The following is a 16,304-nucleotide window of genomic DNA, read 5'->3' as shown; positions in this document are numbered from 1 at the left end:
AATTGATAAAGGAAATCTCTACTTGTACTTAAACACATAGAAAACTCTCCTTGTGTTATGCTTGCACACTTCCCAGGTACTACACCTGACAAACAAGAGAAGCCACTAAAGCAGAGTGGTTGTAAGCACACACACCCCTTTTCGTTTGGACATAGTCACAGTGACTAAACAGAGCCAACCGGCACCCCTTGGGCCTGTTGTTATTGTATATGTCATATTCATCTGGCATTGACTAATCAGACCTGTTCGATCCCTACCTCTGGCATACATGTAGGGAGGGAATTGACCACTTGATACTCACCAAGATCCTACTGCTAGTCATATGTTCTAGAGACTCAAAGGGGGTGAGGTAATATCTTGTATTAGATCGACTTCTGTTGGTGAAAGGAGACAAGCTTTCGAGCTACACAGAGCTCTTCTTCAATATTTTCCTCAAGTATTTATATTTGTGAATATGCATTTATGTACAGCATAAATGTACATGCATTTATGTACATGTGTGTGTATCTACAGTACCTTAATATGCTGTAGCCTATGCATGTGTGTGTGTATATATATATGAATTTGATAGGGAAATAACAGCTGCTCTGATTAAATGCATAGTTAATACTGCAGCTACAACCCATGTAAATGGAGGATATGCTGATTATTATAGCCCAGCTGATGAGTTCAAATTTTTCTAAGTATGTGTCTGTTTCCCATAAATGCAACAAATTTCATGTTGTGAATCCTACATTTTTTGCCTGACTTTCATTCATTTTTTAGCTTTCCAGCTGGTATTCTACATCCATTGGCAGAGAAAATACTAGAGCTTTAATGAACAACATAAAAGTGGAAATTATGCACATGTTAACAAAAAAAGCATATTGTGTGATACTTTCACAGAAGCCATAGAAATGCTGTAGTAATTTATGTAAATAGAGACCCCCAAAACGGAAATAATTTTTGCTGCTTGAACTGTGGATAATATTTCAAAAAGGTGACTCATGCGTTTAAAAAAATGAATCCTGTCCAAATGATATGGCAAGAGTAATTGTGCTGTTAAAAAAGTATTAAGAACAAAAGCAGATTATATCTAGAATAATGTTTACAGCAGAAAATTCTGAGTTAGTGACTAGGCAGATTCTCTACCTGTCTCCCTAATCACCTTTGGGCCTAATCTGTCAGTCTATCAATATGTAGCATAAGAAAAGTATGCTAGGGTTACTACTGTTCCCATCTCACTGTATTATCCCCAGCAGTAAGAAAGGATACGGATATTTCCCCTTCAAAGCTTTCACTTGCCAGTGAAGAATAGGAAAGGATAAATTAAAAATGTGTTGACATTGTACAGAATATTCAAGTTTTAGAGAAGCTGTTAACACATGGGCGGACTTTACTGTACCTTTAAACAGAAAACTGTGAAGCCACTATTGAAACCCAGCACATTAGCTGGCTAGCCTAGTGTGCAGACTGCCTCCAATGACATATTCACAATATCCCCCTTCCTTATAGTGGTTGAAGTAGTCCAATCACATCATACAGTAATTACAGCACTACACTTAGCTTCTTGGATCAATTGGCAATTCTTCAGAACGGTTTAAAATACCAGGGAAATGTAACCAAGTGTAAGCTCAAACAGCAAGCACTATTACTAATGTGCTGTGCTGTTGACAGTGGGAATATGTCATGATAATAAAATACTATAATCAGTGTTAGGGTCTGATCCTGTGAGGCCCCACAGGATTCCACTGTGACGTTCCTGTTTTTCACATTTCGAAACCAAATACACTAGAACGGACAGCTTAGGCATAGTGAAGCTGGAGAAACACAGACATTTTTTTCTAGAGTGAAGTATTGCTCTGGTCCACTCCACACCATGCCCCTCCCCTAGATTCTCTCCTCGACCCATAGACATGGCTCTGTCCCTTGAGGCTTTCAGCCTGAAGTGCTCAATAACTCCTCACACATTTAGAATGTTCCTGTACCATTTCAAAACTTCAAAAGCACAACAAATGCACAAGGTGTTTGGGGTCATTTCAGGCTTAACTACTGGGCATGCAAATCAGAGGAGTTCTTTAAAACAAAAAATAGCATGGGAACAGAGTGGCTGAAACAGGGTTGCAATGATACTGTCAGTGAGGGAGTGATTGCTCTGCAGAGACAAGCAAGAAGAGGATGGTTAGAAAAAACCAGGCGGTGGTGAAGAGGAAGTAGAGGTGGGAGGGGGAGAGAGCACCACAAAAAGAGGCATTGCTCTGGCCTACAAGGGAAGAAATAAGAGGGGGTTTTCATTTTCAGCAAAAGATGAAATGATGAATGTAAAGAGGGACAGCAAAGGAAAGAGAAACTAGAACGGATGAGGGAAAATGGAGAAAGTGAAAAAGGAAATGAAGTGAGGAGAGAGATAAGAGATGGAAGCACAGAAATGGAGAGGAAAAAGGCAAGACAGGACATGCAGAGCTTTTAGGTAAGTGAATTTTATTTGTGTGTGTCATTTCCTACATTTTATTACATTTCTCTGGCAAATGTCCCACAGCTCCATAACCTGGGGGGGAGGGGGGGAGGGAGATGGCAGTTTTTGGCAGAATATTGTTGACGTGACTTGAGTCAAATTGCTGCTCCTGGTTGTCATTAGATGTAGAGAGTAACTGGGTTAACTGGCCAGGTGTTTCTGAAAGCTCTAGGCCACAGCAGCAGGTTCATTTTCAAATCGTGGTTGGCTCAGGAAGCAAGAGGGGTAATAGGTGAGGGCACAAGAATGTAGGAGAAATAAGAAGGTGGATGAGTTGGGATAAAAATGCACAGCACATTTCAGCATTCAAATGTTTCTAGCTTGTAGTGATTTTTCTGGAGCTATAACTCTACTGTAGTGGGCCAAATTCTACTCTTCACTCTACTGGTGCCATCCCTTTCTGTCTCTACCAGAAACAGCAAGCCTTGCTTACCCTACCTAACAGGCTGTGCACTCCAATATCCCCGCCCGTGCTCTTCTTATTGACCATCAATCCAATGGTGACGTTGATGATACTAAAAGACAGTAATATTTGCTAATGGAAAAGGCTCTCCTTTCCCCCAACTGTTATGCACATCTTGGGCTAAGTACAGAAGATTGGTGTAATTCTGTCTCTTAAAAAAACTTCATCAAATACCCTCAAAGGCAAGGAGATAAAATTCTGGGCTAAGGACCAAATTCTGCTCTTGGTTTATGCTCAGCTCCCATTGACTTTAACAGGAATTGGATCCTCTGACCCTGTTAATATCATAAATATCTTTTACACATGGGACAAAATTTGCAGCTGACTTACTTCCTATAGAAATCCCATTGACTTTGGTCAGCACTAGATTTAGCCCACTCTGTTGTCCTGAAGTATAATAACGCATGTAATACGAACACATACAGCTTACTTGCCTTCTGAGACCCATAAATGTTCCATGGCACAGTGAGACCAAATTCTACAGCAACAGCTTCTAAATTCTGTGGCAATGTTATGGAGATATACCTATCTCATAGAGCTGGAAGGGACCCTGAAAGGTCAAGTAGTGATTTTGCCCCAGATCCCTAAGTGGCCCCCTCAAGGATTGAACTCACAACTCTGGGTTTAGTAGGACAATGGTCAAACCACTGAGTTATGTTAATTCATTCTATCACCTGAAACATCCATCTCCCAATTCCACAAAAACACAGACAACTAGGGCTCATCGCTGAAAATACTCATTGATGTAGAATTCATTGGTGATTATTTTTATGCTCCTTTTTGGGGGGAGGGGAGCTGTGCTCTGTGGCATCAGCTGAACTGTCTAGCACTGCTCAGAAACTTTTATTTGTGTAGCTGGTTTCATCTCCCCACCTGTTAGACAGCCCAGGTCTCCAGCCTACGCTTCTGGCTCCCCTCATTTCCTTGCTACTAACTTGACTCCATCTTTGGCTCCATGGCTCCCTGCTGCCTAGCATCATGGAACAATGTGTGGAAGAGGTGCTATAATTCAATTAACTCCCCATACTGGGGAAATCTGCAGAGCAAGGGGCAGCTGGAGGCAGGTCCTGACAGGGTAGAGAGAGAAAACAAAATGCCAGGTGCCTGACTGCAATGCAGCACAATGGCAAATTCCACTGTAAAAACACTGAATTCCCTAGCCTCTTGGGAAAATGACACATTCAGCAGCCTCAACATTGCAGAGTCCACAGGACTTGATTGGGATTTAAGGGACAGTTCACAACTCTCAGAGCTACATTTCAGGTTCTCTGCAGACTCAGGCAAGCTGACACTGCATTGGTTTACATTTGGGTTGAATTTTTGAGATTGTCAGCACACATAAGGTTTAGAAACATTTTTTTTTATGGAAGCTAAGGTCCTGGTGCACAATGCTGCAGCAAGAGGTGAAGTCTAGGGAAAATTTTCTGAACTCCAAATCCACTTGGTTTTTGTGGCTCATGTATGATCCTTACTGTATTTTTAAACTGTCTTTGTATTTAATTTAAAATTGAAAGTCTCTGAAACAGGGAGGTTTTAAACATTCAAAAAATTGGTGAGATTTTCCATAAGGGAGGAATGTTTGGGGAGGGAGGGGGAAAAGCCTATTGTAATTTTAAAATCCAATGGCCAGGCAAGCGTCCAATCCTCCTTCAAATCCCTCCTCAGAAAATGTCCACGCGGTCTCCAGCAGCGACTCTGACTAAGGCCAGGTCTACACTACAAACCTAAATCAGTAGAACTACATCGCTCAGGGGTATGAAAAATCCACGCCCCTCAGCAATGTAGTTATTCTGACCTAACCCCACGGGTAGACGTTGCTTTGTTCATGGGAGAGCTTCTCCCACCTCTCGGGGAGGTGGATTAACTATACTGATGGGAGAAACTCTCCCATTGGTGCAGGAGCATCTTCATGTAAGTGCTACAGTGGCAGTGTTTTAAGTGGAGACCTGCCCCATGCAACATCTGAATTAGTTAAACAAAGAAACTGATGTGATACCCACCCTGCAAAAAACAAGCATTCTCATTGCCTTATTTGGCATCAAACTCTTTGCTCCTCTCTCAGCTGATCCTCTCCATGTGTCCGGTCCGATCACACCTTTACTGTAAACTCCTCAGGGCATGAAGCAAATCTTTATTCTCTCTCTAAAACTCCATGTGGCCCAAATGTTGATTAATAATAATGCTAATAGAACAGATTGCCTTTACCTTGGAGGAGCTCATTTTGCAGTGTTTCCTGCAGAGAGCCCTGCCTAGTGGTTAGGTTGCTAGCCGGGGACTTCGGAGACCTAGGTTCTCCTCTGCCACAGATTTCCGTGTGACTTTGCATAAGTCACCGAGGGTACGTCTCCACTGCGATAAAAGACCTGCGGCACAGCTGTGGCTGGCCCAGGTCAGCTGACATGGGCTCAGAAGGCTCAGTTGCTGGGCTCTAAAGTTGCAGTGTAGATGCTTGAGCTGGAACCCAGGCTCTGGGACCCTCCCTCCTCATGGGACCTTGGAGTCCAGGCTCCACCCCACGCCCGAATATGTACATTGCAATTTGAGAGCACGGTGAGTCTGAATCACCTGACCTGGGCCAGCCACGGATCGTTTATTGCAGTGTAGACATGCCCTGAGTCTTTGGTATCTTGGTTCCCCATGCGTAAAATGGGGATAAGTCCTTCCCTACCTCACAGGATAAATACATTCATATTGTCAGATACTTTGTGGTAATGGGGACCATATAAGTACTTAATGTCTATATCAGGGATTGGCAACCTTTGGCATGCCGCCCCCTAGGGTAAGCCCCTGGCGGACTGGGCTGGTTTGTTTACCTACCGTGTCCACAGGTTTGGCTGATCACGGCTCCCACTGGCCACGGTTCGCTGCTCCAGGCCAATGGGGGCTGCAGGAAGTGGTTGCCAGCACATCCCTCAGCCCGCGCCCTTCCCGCTGCCCCCATTGGCCTGGAACGGTGAACCGCAGCCAGTGGAAGCCGCGATCAGCCGAACCTGTGGACACGGCAGGTAAACAAACCAGCCCGGCCTGCCAGGGGGCTTACCCTGGCGGGCTGCGTGCCAAAGGTTGCCGATCCCTGGTCTAGATATAAGGGCTTGATAACCATAGAGTGGACACAAAGCGAAAATATTCACCTCTAGTTTGCAGGGATCTGTGCCCCAAGATGGAGTCAAGAAATATCTGCATGGTTGGTACCTGTATCTGGGCTGCTCTGCTGTGCCTGCCTTCCCCTAGCAGCCAGCTCAGGGAGGAGCAATTAGCTGTGTCCCCCTGTGATGCTGCAATAGCAACAGGAAAGGGAATCCAGAGGCAGTTAATAGACCTCTAATCTCCATGAACACCTTATGGAATTTCTGCCCAGTTTGCAAGATATAGTGCAAGAGGATATGTCCTGTTCCCTGATATGTCCACGCCCTTCACCGGCATGTCTCCAAGCCTGCAGGGGGTAGGACAGGTTTGTGAGGTGCTGCAAATGTTCTTCACTTCTCTGCAGACACCAGCCATCCGTATCTCCTGTGAACAAATCTCCAGATCCAAGTTATTTTATATCTTTCTGATCTGAATGCTTTATAAAGAAACAATGAATAGGTTTCAGGATGACATAAAAACTCCCCTGAAAATCATGGTTTCTTTCAATATATGGGGCAATAACTGGGGGAATGGGGAGGGGTGGTGCACCAAAACCACAAGAAATATCTCCCAAGAACTAAAAATAAATTTAAGGGAATTTAATGTTACACAGATTGGGGTGGAATAAGCACTAGTTTTAGGGTCTGTATCCATGTAGTCAACTATCACGATCAATACATGACACCTAGAAAAGCAACAATGCAATGGTTTTCCTTGACATGTACCAAGAAACAGGGCAACTCTAACAAATAACACAAAACACATCACAAATCAATTTTATTGAAAATATATTAGGTTTCTGTAAAAACTATAAAATATCAGAAAAGGAAGCAGCACAAGCAGGAAGAGAGACAGCACACAAAGATTTACTTCTGAGTGCTACAAAATATTGAACTAAAAATAACATTAAAGATGAAATTTGCAATGAATCTCAAGCTGCTAAATTCCCAAAGGCTGGGTCTGCCAAAGGCTCTGTTGGTTTCTTCTGTTCTTTTCTGTCTTTATTTAAATATTTTATACAGTTGTCTATGTTCATGTGTAGGGCGAACTGTCATTTATATTTCAGTCCACTCTAAAATGGATCTTAGATGATATCAAGCTGCGCACTGCAGTGAGTACTCCCGAACTGAGAGGTAAGTTGAAGTGGTAAGGACAAATGAAGACTGATATTTAATGTGGTTTTTGTGTACTTATATTTTGCTGTCATGTATTTTGTCTTTAAACTGATTTGTAATTTTATGGTTTTGTGACATTATGATAAGATGTGATGCGAGTAAGGTTTCCATTTAGCAAATACATTGATGTGTTTTTTTGAGTCAGAGTGGTTGACTGCGGGAATTCTAGATTCTGACCTTAGGGTTTTATGTTTAGCGATAACAACATGCAAGCTTTGATCTACTGTATTCCATGCACCTCTCCATGCATTAGACTTACCAAGGTAAGCTTTTTTGAAGAAGCCAGCATTAAGCTGATTTCACATCCAATTCTGTGAGAGGCCTTCGAGGCACTGACCCTCCTCAAGTCCCATTGTCTTAGGTTTGAATTTAAAGATTGTTACCCAATGTGGAACTTAACTTTGTACGTCAGTTAGGGTTAGATTCCGCCTAGCTTGTATGGAGGTCTGCGGTGCTTGGGGGTGGAGGCGATGGGGGGCCGAAAGGAGCTCTTGTGTGGCCTACCTAAAGGACGGACAGAATTACAGTCCTTGCACTCTGTGGAGCACAGATATTGCTTCTTAATTGCTCCCCGGAGGTACATAACACCCCAATTGGGGTGAGAAGGGACAGAGTAAACAGAGCTATGGCTCCTCTCTCACTGTGCCAGCCAGGCGTGTAGAATAGGATTGCCAACCCTCCAGGATTGTCCTGGAATCTCTAGGAATTAAAGATTAATCTTCATGTAAAGATTGTCATGGGATGAAACCACCAGGAATATGTCCAACCAAAACTGGCAACCCTAAAGCTTGTGCACTTCTGTTCTCCCCTGGAGGTGGTGTAGCTCCACAACACCCTCCAGTCAGGTCTGTCTAGCCCTGATGATTTGTACAAATGGAGAGAGATATTACAGCCAAATTCTGCTCTCGCTGATACCAGTGTAAAGAAAAGCAAAGTTTGCCCCACTCATACCGGAGAAAATAGTCAAGAAATGCTGCAATTCCCTGAGTTCAAAACAGCAAGTCAGACACAGTAAAAATTAAAGTAAGCAATTAGATTAGCCACTCTAAGAACCATTCTTGTTATTTTGGAGCTGGACTGTTAAAGAATTGCCAGATTGCCATTGGGATACAAGCTACCTTGCAATATGTTAGATCAAAGTTCATTTCTTTCCTGCCAAGGTTAGGATGAGTAAGCTTACTTTGGCTCCTTTTCTTTTGCAGATCAAAAACATTCCTTCCATTTGATTTGAGTGATTAATTTACTAGAAGAGCCACAATGAATATAGTGGGCACCGCATTAAAATTCTTATCCACCAGCCTTTAAAGGGTCATACAAAATGCTAGCATTATGCAGACCTTTATGCATCTCAAAACTGCTGTCTAAAGTGTATGTTATGTCTCTTCCACATAACGCAGCTGCAAAGGTAATAGATTATGTTTCACAAAGTGCTATTTCTTTTACATTTTTTGACTACAATATAAAACCCTGAAATCTTTTAAAGAGTGTTTTCCTTACCAAATTAAGCATTAAGACTCCAGCACCTCAAATTGTAGTGGTCTGTATTCTGCATTAGCTAATCAACAAGTTGAGGGATAAATTATGGAAGGAGCCCTAAACTAAAGGTTTTTTAAAACAATTATTTGCATGTTAATATAAGTATGCACTTTGCATTTTTTCCTAGGCTTTCTATGTATTAATATCTGTTCTTATTTTATAAGCATGTCTAAATCTATTGTACAATAATCAGTATCTTCTAAAACCCCTTTAGGTTAAATAATAATAAAATACATAGCACACAGAATTAAGCATTTTTAAGGGCAGGGGAGATTAATATCATACCCTTAAGAGAAGGTTTCTATAACGTGTGGTTTTAAACTTGTTAACTTGCTAACTACAAAAAACACACACACAACCCCTTCCCCTCCCTGAACAACAACTTGTGTGAAGGCTGTAGCTTGTAACAAGTCCTTGTACATCTGGATCACTGCATAAACAGTCTGCCACTATAGCTGAAGGAGCAATAGATATTTCCACTTTTAAGACCTGTTTCATACAGAAAATCACTATGTGGGTGTACACAATTTTGCTACACCTCTTAAGTCAGACACAGTGTATATATTGTGTTAGAGGACCCCTCTGTCAAACACAAAAATAATTACACATGCAGCCCAATAGAGGGTTCGATCCTGCAAGGTGCTGTGTATCTGACCTGATCCAGCAAAACACTTCAGTCGGATTATTTCATGTACTTAAATTACACCAGTGCTTTGTTGCATCAGGCCAAAGTGCTCTGCACTTTATGGGACTGACTACATCGGTAGCTGAGGGAGGTGTATGATAAGTGAAAATAAAATTCCACAGTAAAGTAACAAAATGAAAACCTTCAGTCTCAGTTATAAAATGAATATTCACATTTAAATAACTGTCTTGCAAATTACTCCTCCCTCAGTAGGCTTTCATATTTGGTATTTATGTAGTACCTTTCATCATAGATTCAAGATTATTATAATCTCTGGGTCTGCTCTAGCTCATGTTGAAATCAATTGTTAAAAAAGTTCCATTGCTTTCAAAGGGAGCAGTAATGGGCCTATGGATATTCAATATAATTCAGTGACATTGGTATTACTCCATTACAGATCGGTAAAGTGAGGCATAGAAGTGACTTTAGAAAATATAGCACAATAGGGCAGTGGCAGAGTCAGAAACAGACACTAGGCGTCCTCACTCCCAGTCCCCCCTTCTACCTGGGATTTAATGATATTGTGATAATTGTACAATATGTTTTCCATGTAAAGTGCACACGCAAAAAACTCCCTAAATACCCATATATGTTCAATGTATATATTGCACATATATAGTTACATGAATATGCTTTATGCTATATAGATAAATGCATAATACATTGGAAATGGCTGAAAGGGAACTTTCTTACTGCTGGGATTTTTTATTCTGCTTTTTCTATTAGCGAGAGTGATAAATATGTAGCAGGTGTAGAGAACAGCCCTAAAACTGGGAAAGCCAGCAGAAGCTTGCTAAAGACCCTCTCAGTTGTCTGGACTGCTGTCGTTTTGGCCCTGCTGAACTGCCCAAGAATATAAGTCAACAAGTTGCTGCCTGCGTTCTTCTGTCATTTCCTTATGAAATGGAATAGGACAGCTTTTCTTAGACAAACTCTAATTAGTGACAAGTATCAGAGGGGTAGCCATGTTAGTCTGGATCTGTAAAAAGCAACAAAAAGTCCTGTGGCACCTTATAGACTAACAGATATATTGGAGCATTAGCTTTCGTGGGTGAATACCCACTTCGTCAGACGCATGTAATGGAAATTTCCAAAGGCAAGTATAAATATGCAGGCAAGAATCCGTCTAGAGATAACGAGGTTAGTTCAATCAGGGAGGATGAAGCCCTCTTCTAGCAGTTGAGGTGTGAACACCAAGGGAGGAGAAACTGCTTTTGTAGTTGATTACCCATTCACAGTCTTTGTTTAATCCTGAGCTGATGGTGTCAAATTTGCAAATGAACTGAAGCTCAGCAGTTTCTCTTTGAAGTCTGGTCCTGAAGTTTTTTTGTTGTAGGATGGCTACTTTAAAATCTGCTATTGTGTAGCCAGGAAGGTTGAAGTGTTCTCCTACAGGTTTTTGTATATTGCCATTCCTAATATCTGACTTGTGTCCATTTATCCTTTTCCATAGGGACAGTCCAGTTTGGCCAATGTACATAGCAGAGGGGCTTTGCTGGCACATGATGGCGTATATAACATTGGTGGATGTACAGGTGAATGAATTGGTGATGTTGTAGCTGATCTAGTTAGGTCCTGTGATGATGTTGCTGCTGTAGATATGTGGACAAAGTTGGCATCAAGGTTTGTTGCATGGATTGGTTCCTGAGTTAGAGTTGCTATGGTGCGGTGTGTGGTTGCTGGTGAGAATATGCTTAAGGTTATCCGCCTTATCTCCAGACTGATTCTCGCCTGCATATTTATACCTGCCTCTGGAAATTTCCTTTACATGTGTCTGACGAAGTGGGTATTCACCCATGAAAGCTTATGCTCCAATACATCTGTTAGTCTATAAGGTGCCACAGGACTCTTTGTTGCTTTCTAATTAGTGACAGTATAATGCTATCATAAATTATTTGTTTTATTTATTCACTTATTTCAAGAGATAGGCCTGAACTAGTAGCCTGAATCTAAACACCTGAGAATTTTGGAGAAGTTCAGATTCCGATCTGGGTCCAAACTTTGCATCCTGGATCCAGCTCTGCTGTAGCCTATAATGCAGAAAAGGAATCCAAAATAAATAGTGTTATAGAGATTTTTTTTAATGAACTAGGATATCTGCATTTTGTAGATGTTATGTGAAATAAATTTCTTACAATCTAGATCTATAGGCATGTCAGCTGATTTTTTTTGCAAGCCCCTCTGTAGAGCTATATGTAAAGAATTCATTAAAAGACAGCATTTTGGAGATGGGGTACTATCCAACTGAAATCAGCAGGATATAGGAACTAGGTCCCATATGAAGAATAACAAAAGAAAGGGTCGTTTACATTCTTTGATACATTTCTGCTAGATTAACCCCCAGTGGGATTTTACCCCTTCAGTCACATTCCTTTGTTCCTCTAATCTTCTTTTGTATTTGTTCACTGACCCCAAGCATGTATTTGACTTGTGACCCTATTTCTGTTAATAAAATACAGGCCATCTGACCAGCATTCACACCAATGAACTACAAGGTGATGATTATCTCATTGTAAATGCTAGGAGTTAGTAACATGCAGCAGTTTAAGTATGGTGGTTGGGTGGGCTAAGGATAACCACTTCTTACCAGTGTCTGTCTGTACAATTCTGAAGTATTATTTTACAAGCAAAATTACAGACGATAGACCTTTTTATAATCTGTAATAATATAGATACATTAGTTGCATATCTCCATTGTGCAGCAATTGAATAATCAATAGAGGTTTAAGAATGCTGGGTGATAAATAACTGTCATAGATATGCGCCAGAGATTTTCAGTAAGGATATAGGAGATATCATGTAAAATCAAAATTACCCTATTTCCAATCAGATTATCAATTATAATTATCAATCTAGGAAAAAAACACATCAGCCTTTATTGGTACTAGTCTTAATATGGCATGTTGAAGGTAAAGCTATGAAAGATCATTGTAACCAAAATAGTGGTATTTGTTCCTGATGCACCAACAGTTGATTTTTACACTAGAACCATATGGTGATGAGCCTGCATCTATTAATGTTTTAATCAAGTCTCATGTAAACCATGAAATCATATAAAGAACCACTATTAATTGTTGTGTTACAGGAGAAAATAACACCACAGCAATTTATCAGACATGTAATCTGTGGCTCTATTTTGTGACAGGAAGCCATTATTTCCACTGAAAAAACAAATCTGTGCAACTTGAACTATTAGATTACACCAGGGTTAAAGCTACTTCTGTGCTGTCGTGTCACATCAGGGTCATAGTCCAGTACAAGAGCTGTACTCCAGGAGCTTCCTATTGCACTAAGGATCAAAACTGATCAAAATGTAAAGCAGACTAACAATATGGAATTATCTGAGGCAGTTTTTTGGTGGAGGGGGGGAGAGAGTTGAATATCAGTCAGTGTGTTATTTGCATATGTTTGTTCTTCCCAGTGAAATCAATCTCTTTGAAGGAAGCACGAAAACTTCAGAAAAAGAAAATATTAATGCTGTAAGAGAACACAGAAGGAAATCTTTAGTAAGCATTTTCCCCAGTGTTGATCATCCCTTCTGACAAATGTTTAGTTTAATAATTTCCTTTGATTTAAATAAACAATAATTATAATAGTAGTAAAGTAACAAAAAGTTAACTCAGCTTCTCTAAACCACCAAAAAAAGTTTCTGTTCAGTACAAGTTTTGAACAAAATGTTCAGTGTTTTCTCATTTTATCCAAGACAGTTAATACATTCAAAGGGCATCTGTATGTTCTACACATGCAAACACATCATACTGGCACTGTTTGTGCCACTATAGTTAAAGAGTAACATATCCATTCTATCCCCCTTATCTCCTTTGCATACCCTGGCTGTAAGTACTGGGCCAGACCCTCAGCTGCAGTTGAAGGAAGTGCAGTGGTCCCCATTGGGCCTCCCTGTTTCAGAGGCCATCCAGCTGCTGATCTAACCCCTCTGAAAGCTGCAGAACCTACACAAGCTGTTTTTGGCATCAATGGGCTATTCTGGCAGTTGGATATCACCAGGGGATAGGTACACTTGGCTGCACTCCCATCCCTCAGCCACACACCACTGTCCATGTAGCTAGGTGGAGTGGGAATGTCTACAGCTACAGTAGCTCTGTGCTACTCAAGGATTTGAATATAGGAGGAATCCTCCAGTGACTGACTAAACTGGGTTTAGGACTACTTTGTGTTTCTGGAGCAGCGCACAGCCACCAGAGTGCAGTTTAGACCTAGTCAGTTTACTCTGGGGTGAAATTTGGCAAACAAAATAGGTATTATTTACATGGGAGCTATTACATTCCCTGATGTAAGTAAAAAATTATACATTTTTGTAAAACATGTGCTATAGATTTACCAGAAAGTCGGGAATAGGCCTAAATGGCTGGAGAAGTTTTAGTCTGCTGGGTACACAACGTATGTTTAAAAATCTTGCCAAATTGCATAGCTATGCGTGACACCAGAACAGCTGTGAATGAGCCACTAGGGCATCTCAGGTAAATAGTACTGACTGCATCTTAGAAAACTGCCTTCTTATGAGCCTAGAAGCACCTGTTTGGATCACAATGAAGAGCGAGTCTCAATAAACATTAAGCCAACATGCAATTCAGACACACATACATATAGCCCAGTCCTGCAGCCCTCCAATATGCAAAACTCCCACTGAAGTCAATGGAAGATATGAATAAATAAATATCTATAGCATCAGGCCTTAACTAATAGGAGCTACTAACGAATATCAATATTCAGAACAATCTCACAGCTTCTTCATCTCATTCTGAAAGTGATCTACAAATTTGAGAGGCATCTTTGGGTTCTCCCAAGACTTAGTATTCTTTTCTCTTCCCTTTATGGTCTCATGTTTGTCCCATTGCCCAGTCTAGCTCAATGAGTGCATCCAGGTTAGCTGTCAGCTCCAAAGTTCCATTCTTAAATCAGCCAACATGGGTTGATGACAGGGACAGAGCCAACCCTATTCACCCAAGAAGCTAATCACCTTGCCCTATACTATGTACATTGGGGCAAATCTCAGGCCTTGGTCAAGGACAAAGCTGCCATTGACTTCAATGGGACCAGGATTTGACCAGTTGCTTCCAAGGTAAAGTGATCTGTTGTACGGGTTATATTTATTTAGAACATGTCGAACAACCTTGAGTGGATGAGGGTGGTGAAAATGTAAACATAGACAAGGAAAATAGCTAAACATGGGATCAGACCTAGCTAAAGAGAACAGTAAGGGCTGGTCTCCACTACTGGGGAAATCGACAGCGGTGTTGATTTAGCGGGCCTAGTGAAGACCTGCTAAATTGATGGCAGAGCACTCTTCGGTTGACCTCGGTACACCAGCTCTCTGAGAAGAGTAAGAGAAGTTGACCGGAGAACGTCTCCCATCAACTCAACACCGTCAAGACACTGGGGTAAGTCAACCTAAGGTATGTCGACTCCAGCTACATTAGTCACGTAGCTGGAGTAGCGTTACTTAGGCTGACTTACCCCATAGTGAAGACAAGCCCTAGATAATGTAAATGACCACATTCAGGGCTAGTCCTGTTGACTGTGTTCAAACTGCTTGTGTCAATAAGTACCATTGAATGTGAGTAAGGATTACAAAAGTGGTGCCTGAATGAGTAAGGTAAGTGAGATTTGGCCCTGTAGGTGAAATCCAACCCCCAGTGATGTTTATAGAAGTCTTTCCTTTAACTTCAATGGGCACTGGACTGAGATACAGATCACCAATGAAGAAGAATTAAAAAGACTTCTAAACAGAGACATCCAAAATGAAATGCTCTGTACTCAGCAGTTCACCTTTTATTTAAATGTACTTTGTTGTTGGAGATGGTTGAGTAAAAGATCCTTGAAAAGTTCTGAGCTTTAAATTACTTTGTAACCAATACAAACAAATTCTACAAGTTTCCTGAAAAGTTACACCCTGGTTTGAAAAGGGGGGTGGGTGGAACCATTTGTTGTTACAAAGGGAATGGCTGTGACAGAAAGAGGAAAATATTAATTTAGCAAACTATTATTGTGGGGTTTGGAATACAATTTTAGAAAAGCAAAACAAAACGTACAGCTCAGTGTTCCCTTTGCCAGAAAGCGAGCTCCTTAGTTTCCTTCCTACTGCAAACATTTTTTTATTCTGGCAGGTGTAGCCAGTGCCCTGAATGTTCCCTCATCCTGTAATTGCATAACTTGCAGCTGAATGCACCCTTTCTGCCGAATTATGCTCCAGAAACTTGCCATTCATTTTTTTTAAAAAGTGTTACTAGCCCTCATGGTTACAAAGATAAGGTGAACCAGTCGTAAACAGATACAGTGATGTTTGCCTGAGTCTGTAGGACCCTGAAATAATCGCTCTGAGAGGTGTGAACTCTGAAAATGAAAGATGACAGTCAGTGGCATATTGAGAATTCAAAATGTATTATAGCACAAAGTAAACAGGATTGTTTATAAAAATAACACAGAGTACTGTATAGATTTGAAAAAATGATTTGAAACTACCACAGAATTTAGAGAATTTCCACCAGGTTGGTGCAGAATCCAGTGGGTAGGTCCTCAGATGCTGTGAGTTGTCCTAGATCCACAATGGAGCTATGACAGTTTACACGAGTTGAGGGTCTGCCCCTTCATTCCTTGTGGCAGAGTACATAGGGCCTTGAATAGCCTATTATTGTATTATGGTGGCACCCAGTTAGGATGAGGGCCACATTGTGCTATACACAATACATACAGAGAATAAGAGATGGTCCATGCCCTAGAAATCTTACAGTCTAGTTAAACAGGAATTCTCCTTTCTTTACACTGGGTATTTTTCTTATTCTCCTGCTTCTTCTTACTCGGGGT

Source organism: Mauremys mutica, chromosome 14, assembly GCF_020497125.1.
Source record: "Mauremys mutica isolate MM-2020 ecotype Southern chromosome 14, ASM2049712v1, whole genome shotgun sequence".
Classification (NCBI taxonomy): Eukaryota; Metazoa; Chordata; order Testudines; family Geoemydidae; genus Mauremys; species Mauremys mutica.
The sequence above is the reverse complement of the archived record's forward strand: the minus strand, read 5'-3'. Positions refer to the sequence as shown.